Consider the following 8,375-nt stretch of genomic DNA (forward strand, 5'->3'; position numbering starts at 1 on the left):
TTGATTAGTCGTTGCTTTTTATAATATTTTTCTCACATACTGTGTTGTTTGGAGGATCTTTATGTTTTCATGTTTGGAACATTTATTATGATGTGTAACCATAGCAGCTGATATACATCTCAGAAGCTAAAATAAACTCCAACTGCATCCTTAAATTCCAGATGAGCTGAAAAGCGCATAGGACGTAGAGCAGGAGCAAGAAGAAGAAAATTAAGCCATTTGTTCCATCGATTATTATGGATAATGTGAGTTCTTTGGGAGTATAATATAGGATGGAACTGTCATTATATCGAGACGTCTATGTTGCGTTTAGAATTAAATTTTTATGTGTTTCTAATAGGGGGTTTTTTTGTCATTTCTCATATGTTTAAAAATGTGCTTATTCAATTCAAGTGTTATTTATTTAGCACCAATTCTTAGCACATGTGATCTCGAGGCCCAGAATCAGATTCCATCAAATCCCTCCAGGTTGATCAGAAAGTTTCCTCTCTAAGGAAACCCAGCAGGTTGCATCAAGTTTCTCCAAGCAGCATTCACTCCTCCTGAAAGAGCGTAGAGCCACAGTGGACAGTCGTCTGCATTGTTGATGGCTTGCAGCAATCCCTCATACTGAGCATGCATATGAAGCGACAGTGGAGAGGAAAAACTCCCCTTTAACAGGGAGGAGACCTCCAGCAGAACCAGAACCAGGCTCAGTGTGAACGCTCATCTGCCTCCACCCACTGGGCTTAGAGAAGAGCAGAGACACAAAAGCACATTGATCTAGGAATTCCTTCTATGTTATATAGTAATAGCGGATGATCTGCCTCCCCTGATGATGTCACAGCTAACTGAACGCCAGACCAGTGTACCTTCTATGAAGAGAAAAGTGACAGAGAACAAAAAGCTGAAATAACAGCTAACAATGCTAATTGGAGAACAGTAGGAGAACTCAGCAGAGTGAGAGAAATAAAAAAAACATCTTGATGTCTGCCATGTACTAAGCCTATAGCAGCTTAACTACAGAGATAGCTCAGAACATTTGGTATAAAGCTTTGATTCAGAGACACCTTTTTATAATTATGAAAAGAAAAACATATCGGGATAAATATCGTATATCAACATTTAGCCTAAAAATATCAAGATATTATTTTTGATTCTAATCGCCCAGCACCTGACCCTGGGGTCTTTTCTGCATGGAGTTTGCATGTTCTCCCTGTGCATGCGTGGGTTCTCTCCGGGTACTCCGGCTTCCTCCCACAGTCCAAAAACATGAAGGTTAGGTTAATTGGCCTCTCTAAATTCTCCTTACGTGTGAGTGTGTGCATGAATGGTTGTTTGTCTCGTTTGTTTCTATGTTGCCCTGCGACAGACTAGCGACCCATCCAGGGTGAACCCCGCCTCTTGCCCATTGACAGCTGGAGATAGGAACCAGCAACCCTCGCGATCCCACAAGGTACAAGCGTGATGGAAATGGATCGCCCAGACCATAGTGGGAGAAGAAGTGAAGGAGTATAAATACCTCTGTGTTCACCTGGACAATAAACTGGACAGGAGATGCAACGTTGAAGCTGTCTACAAGAAGGGACAGAGCAGACTTTAGGTCCTTCAAGGTTTGCAGCAAGATGCTGCAAATCGTCTATAAGTCAGTTGTGGAGAGATTCATCTCCTCTGCCATCATCTGTTGGGGTTGCAGCAAGTGAGGTTCCAGGAGAAGTCTTAGTTAGGTTTAGTGGGGTTGTTTTGTATTTGGGAGCCCGTGTAGGTTTCCATGTTAGGCAAGGAATCTATACCTCTGCATATTTGAACCTCTAAATTAATGAATGATTGCATTTAGTGTCTTAATTAACTTTTAACAGAAAGAGCTCAGGGCGGTTCAATCAGTCATCACTAAAGCCTGAATAGTCGTCTAAAAGCAGAGTCCTGTATGTCTGACTGTCCCTGAAAGCCGCCATTGAAGGTCATCAGTCACAGCAGGCAGCTCCCGGGTTTTAATCCAGACCTGGAGGTGAAGCTGGAAGGAACATGAAGCTCCTCTGATTAGAAACCTTTTAATCTCTAACCACGGTCGCTATATAAGTGGACCTGTTTATTTCTCCCACTGAGATAACTGTAGTTCAGAGTGAAACCCATGCGGCAGCTTGGATAGAAAGGACCTGACTGGTTCAGAGTGAGCAGATCCTCCATCAGAGACACAAACCGTTCGCTGCTTCAAGGCGTCTCTGCAGTATTATCACCAACCGGCAGCCTCCATGGAGCTGCAGGAGGGAGCCTGTTTGTTTCTGCACAGCTCTGATTGAGAGGGCCTGACTCCTCCGGCATCAAAGTGCCAAACTCCTCCTGACGTCTGTTCATCACACAGCCAGATTTACACAAACTACCGTCACCAGGAGCAGTAAGTCCTCTGTGGCTGCTGGAACGAAAATGAAAGAAACGCCTCAGGAATCCCGGTTCTGAGTCTGCAGAACTTGGGTTTCATTGTAAGTTTATGTACAATTATTTAGGATTTATATTTAAGCCATTTCTTGTCTCGTCACATTTGTAGGACCTGGCTGATGGTTCTGGAAGATACTTGGTTCTAAGTGACGCTTTAAGCAGTCACAGTGGTTATGACGGAGCTTTCTGAGGCGGGCCGGGTCTTACAGGGCCACACAAGTTTTTCAGGACAGTGGGGAGAGATGCAGCTGACCATAATTCACCGGGTCACTGGTGAAAATGCTGGTTCTGGAGCTGAAGCAGCTGCTCTGAGGTCGGTTCAGAGGCTCAGACTCTGCTGCTGATCGCCTGGTTACAGACGGTCAGTGAACGCCTCGTCAGGAATTACCGCTCCGATCAAGAAACAGTTTCAGAACCACTGTGAGGCAGAACCTGATCAATAACTGATCATGTACTGATTCCAGCTTCCTGTGAGAACAAAGTTTAAAAACTTTTTCTGAAATCAATCGACTGAAAAAGAGAAATGTTGCTGTGAGGCGTTAATGTGGTTACATCATAGTTTTATCATGCTGGTCTGGCTCTTACGACCTGATGAAGATGATGATGACGAGGAAGAGGTCAGCCGTACCCTCAGAGTCTCATGATGAATTCACAGCTAAAAATTTGATCAGATTTAACGGATCAATGAGGATGAACAATCTGAGGCCCCCTGAACAAACCCAACCATGGCTGCAGGTTGAAATCAGACAAAAGCATCATTTGAATTTCCTCCTTTTTCTTCTGTTTCTTTTTTTCTGCTCTAAAACCAAAGCCAATCAGCTTTGAGTATGGGAACATTTTCTCTATCTGAGTAATCGTTTGCATTCCTCCACAGCTGTGGGAGCTGAAGCTCACCTGAGTCCTGTGGACCGCTGTCATGGTTTCATGGTTACACCTGTTGCTCTGAAAGCAGCCAGCAGGTCAGAACCATCAGAGGACCGGTTCTGGTAAAGTTCCTGAGCCCGGGATCCAGTCTGACGCGGCCCATAAACAGTTAAAAACCCGTGACAGCAAACATGTTGTGGCCCCGGCGTGTCGTCAGCGGCCCGCGCACAAGGCGAGCACATGATGAATATTCCTGCAGCTCATTATGGAGCTGAAGCTGATCCGGTCTGACACCATCAGAACCAATGAGGATCAGACTCTGAAGTGGAGAAACGGCATGCAGCCTGGTTCTGACTCGGGTTTAGGACATGAAATATGCTGCTCTGTGGCTCAGAGTCGGTGCTGATCCGGTTTATTTCACTCCGGCAAATATGTTAAATGAACATAAATGGATCAGTGACCCATCAGCAGTAAAGACGCCTGACTGATGGCAGAGATATCACCAAGATGCATGTCCTGATCCTGATCCAAACCCAGAACTGCTTTTATCCAAAAAAGTAAGAAAAAAAAAAAAGATTTTTAGATTTTTATTTTACTGTGATAATAGCGGCTCAGAGATCAGACTGACTCCATGCAGAGTACGTGTGTGTGTGTGTGTGTGTGTGTGTGTGTGTGTGTGTGCTAACAGTGGACACAGTTGTTTAATAAATGAGGCCTCGGGGGGAGTGCTTTTACGAGGAGCAGCACTGAGCGCGCTCAGCACCCTCAGGCCCGGCTGATGCGATCTGGATCAGTGTCGCCTCTCCTGACGAGCGGCTTGCCAGACGTTCAAAGTTCATTAACAAGCTGAGGCGGAGGGCCGTTGGGAGCTCCAGGCTGACTGTTAACTGGGTCAGAATCAGGATCTGAAGAGTCTCTAGAACCTGATCCATCAGTGCACTGAGGTGCATGTCTTTGGTAGATCGTGGTCCATTGAGACTGGTCACAGGAAACAGGTCCAGCCAGAATCAAGTTCTGACCGTCCAGACAGGTAAGTCCATGATGAGCAGAACCTGCTCTACCGGTAACTTTGGATTATATCCAGACTGTTGTAGAGTTCTGATTCTGTCCCATGTCTGAAATTAGTTCTGAACATAAAGAGGAAACTGACCTGGTTTCTATCAGAACATTCTAGACTGGACCCACAGGAAGAAAAGCACTTAAGATCTGCAGTCAGGAATAAAACAAAATCACCCTGGTTCACTTTTTCCTGGTACTTGCTAAGAACCAGAACCAGGATCCGGTTTCTGAATACAACAGGACCTTTAAACAGATTCTTCTGACATCGCCAGCTGTTAAATGTTTCTTTAATCAGATGTTTTCTGGTTTGTTTTCCTGCTCCTGTTTGTGAAATGACCGGCGGCTGAAGTTCTGCTGTTTTACAGGATGTCTCCTCTCCTTTCTGTAACCTTCATTTCTTTTCCTGATCAGACATTTGCTGCGGCCGCGGTTAACAGGCCGTTAACGTCTAACTGGACCTTTTACGTTGATTAGTTTGCCTGTTTGCAGAAGGAAATCAGATCTGCTGCAGGGACGGAGATTACTGTCAGTTACATCATCTCTGAGCTCAGGGTAATCACACCGTGGAAAATTAATCTAAGGAATCTGTAAAAAAAAAATACTGAGCAAAACAAAGGAATTACTGTTTTGAAGGCAGGAATCTGGACGTTTTATTTTCTGTTTCGAACCTTTTATTTCACTCAGAACCAGAATTGAGACTTTTTATTCAAACCTAAAAAAAAGTTGGTGAATTTCCTCAGAAAATTAGAAAGACATTAAAAAAAGATCTTAATGTCTGACCTAATGAGTTTTAATACAAATAGATAAAAATATTTTATTGTGTTGTTGTTTTGACTATATGTCATTATAGGCGACTGGCGCAGCAGATTGGGAGCTCATCCTGTAACTGCCAGGTTGCTGGTTAAAACCCCCACTGCAGTAGAAAATAAATATGCACTGCATGAAAAAAATACTGTGCATCACTTTTACAGGCATTGCATTCATTCATTTAGCCAATTAGTTAATTTAGAGGTAATTCAGAGTTTTTCCGTAATCAGTCCAAATGAAACAGCGGCCTGCTGTTATGAAGGAAAACAGACATGTTGAATTCAGTTTAGGAATTATTTGTAATTCATTTAACCCAAGTCGATTTTTCCACAATCTGATGAAGTTGCTCGGCCGTTTAGAACTGAACCATAAAAGATAAAATCTGCAGTGAAATGTGCCTCAACACTCATAGACTCTCACAGACACCTTAATGACACAGCTGCGATGATAAAAATGCATATCTAGCACATAATAGTCAATTTAGTACATCATTTACAGATTTTCACATGTGTTTACTACTTCAGATGCTCCTGTGCTTACGTTGTATAAATATGTCCAGTTTCTGAATCTGTTGGGTCCATTTATCAGTGTTTTTACCTCCACCACCCCGGAAGCAGCTCCCAGTACTCCAGGACATGAATAAAAGCTGCAGCAGAGAGTTGTGGGTCAGAAAAGGCCAACATGGTCCAGTATCATGTTGCTCCACATCCCGACCACCAGCCTCCACAAAAAGCCACGGTCCCTCACCCTGAAGACTGCTATCTACAAACAAACAGTTTCAAATCATACCAAGATGGGCCTAACAATGCACCATGGATGCCCCAGAGCTCCCCACATGCTACCTTGCAACACCAGATAACTCGTCCTGCTCCACTAAAGCTCATCCTGTAACAGAAAAGGCAAGGTGTTATGTTGTAGGTTCACCAGGGAGTCCATTTGGCGTTGGGCGGAGAGAGCGTTTGGGTCTGTCCAGATCCTCCAGCGGCGTTTCAGGGATCAATCAGATAAACCAGAGTTGTGATCTAGTTGCTCTCTTATCAGATGATGAGCATGGTGAGTCTATTAAGGATCTGTGATGAAGCTAAAGTCCAGATTTGTTCAACTGGATGTTCAAGTAAATCTGACTCATTTATATAAAATATCAAACCTGGACCAAAAGAAACTTTATTAGCTGAAAAGACTGATTCTGTCTGACGTCTGATACAAACTAAAAACAGCCTGATGTGGAGCCCTGGAGAACTCCTGTAACTACAGAGAACCAGCCGAGCAGCAGCAGAAGCTCGGTACTTCCTGCTCCTCAGATCCTCGACAGTCGATAATCTTCTGACAGAAGGTTCGGGGGCAGTGAAAGTGATGACCAGAAAGTTTGAGCATCCGGACGAGGATTCCAGAGTGTCACTGTTCAATCTTCGAGCAGAGAGATTAAAAAGGGAATTACATCTTAATCCTAAATAATCCAAACAGCACGGACACTCAGAGTTATTCCATGTTATTCAGCGGTCTGACAGCTCCGTCCATCAACACCAGGATTACGGTTAAAATTAGCACGAGAACTGGGTGGTAATTTGTGTCCAAGCTGCAGAGAGATGATTAATCTTTCAGGAAGCTGCAGAAGATCAAATTCTGATTAAAGTTAGAAACAACAGCCGTGTTTCCCGGGTTTCTGCTGAGAAGTCAAAGATTTTACGGCTTGCAGGATGCTGGTGTTAGATTCAGCCTCAGAGATCAGTTTAATGTCTGGACTGAACACACTGAAAAATTTATGTGTGATTAAAATAAGAATAAAGTGTAATAAAGATGCTTTCCAGAGTTTCTGCAGAAAGGTCAATGGTTTCACAGCCAGAGTCAGCTGGACTCTGTTCTGAGCTCAGCCTACTTTCATTAAAAGCCCATTCTTTCAACAAAAATAAAAAAACAAATAAAAATAAGCCGGAGTGAGACTGAAGGATGAGTCTATTTCCTGGAATTTACACCCAGTAAAAGTTTTCTGAAGAGCTACTGACAGATGGAACATGTAAATTGGATTATTTTAACCCAGATAAATGTTTCACATGAAGCTGACAGACTTCATACTTAGTTAATAAGTAAATATGAACACGCTGATGTGTTTTTATCCCCTTGGCCAGTGAGATAAAACCCTGAGTAGACACTCGTTAGGATTGTTTTGTTTATCTGATGAGGCTCAACCTGACTGCAGAAACCAAAACACTTTGTAATTAAAGGAAAAACATGTTCATCTGAGTGATAATGAGCGTTATAGGGGCCCCCAGGGGCCCCGCCGGAACCCGATCTGTCTGTGATGCTGCTGCCCTGCTGCTCTGTCGCCTTTACAATGACTGAGTGTCTCTCAGTGGGATTGGCTGTGGTTTGTGTGAATTTCAGTGTTTGTGAAGCTGCTTCTCTCTGTCGCTGTGTGTGTTTTGTGTTTCAGTGAATACTTTGCATCACTAAGTTTTCAACCCCCCCTCAGCTCTTTTATATTAGGTGATGTTTTGCACTGAGCTTTACTTTGCTGATCCACCTTTTGCTGCAGGTCTGTGAGGTTTGTCACTTTCAGATTTGTACATCTAGTAACTCATTTTCAAAACCTTTCTTCTTAGCTAAAGAGCTCAAGCTCAACCAGACTGCATGAAGTGCTGAAATTTCTTCCAGGATGGCCTCCATCCAGGTTACGATGTACTTTGACCAGCTCCCCTGTCCCTGCTAAAGAAGAGCATGATGCTGTCACCAGCTTCATCCACAGTGGGTATGGTGTATTCTGACCATTGTGCAGTATTATGTCCCCCCCATTCGGAGCATTTGGATATAGATTTGGACGTCGTGTGGCTTTTTTTGCCACACTTCCAGATTTATGGAGGATATAATAAACTATGTCGTCTCAACAGATTCTTCCACCTGAGCTGTGGATCAATGCAGCTCCCTCTGGAGCCACCATGGCTGCTTCTCTGATTAATGCTTTTCTTTGCCTGCCCTTTCAGTTTAGGTGAGCTGCTGTCTTTGTACAGATGATGGCTCAGTGCTCTGTGAGCCTGAGTTGTTGTTTTCTGCTTGAAACATCTCCATGACTTCCTCTCTGACCTGCCTGCTGGGGTCCTGATCTTCATGATGCAGCTTTGTCCATTAATTTTCCTTACAAACCTCAGAGGCCTTCAGAGATCACTGGATTTATACTGAGATTATATTGCACACAGGGGGACTAATTTCTCATTAAATCCCAGTAAAATATGTTG

General features: G+C 43.6%; 1 protein-coding gene across 1 annotated transcript in view; it reads left to right on the plus strand.

Annotated features, from left to right (window-relative positions):
• Positions 1-8,375, plus strand: part of LOC105915544 (glycosyltransferase-like domain containing 1) — a 54,230-nt gene that overhangs the window by 24,573 nt on the left and 21,282 nt on the right. The window lies entirely within an intron of this gene.

Source organism: Fundulus heteroclitus, chromosome 7 (assembly GCF_011125445.2).
Source record: "Fundulus heteroclitus isolate FHET01 chromosome 7, MU-UCD_Fhet_4.1, whole genome shotgun sequence".
Classification (NCBI taxonomy): Eukaryota; Metazoa; Chordata; class Actinopteri; order Cyprinodontiformes; family Fundulidae; genus Fundulus; species Fundulus heteroclitus.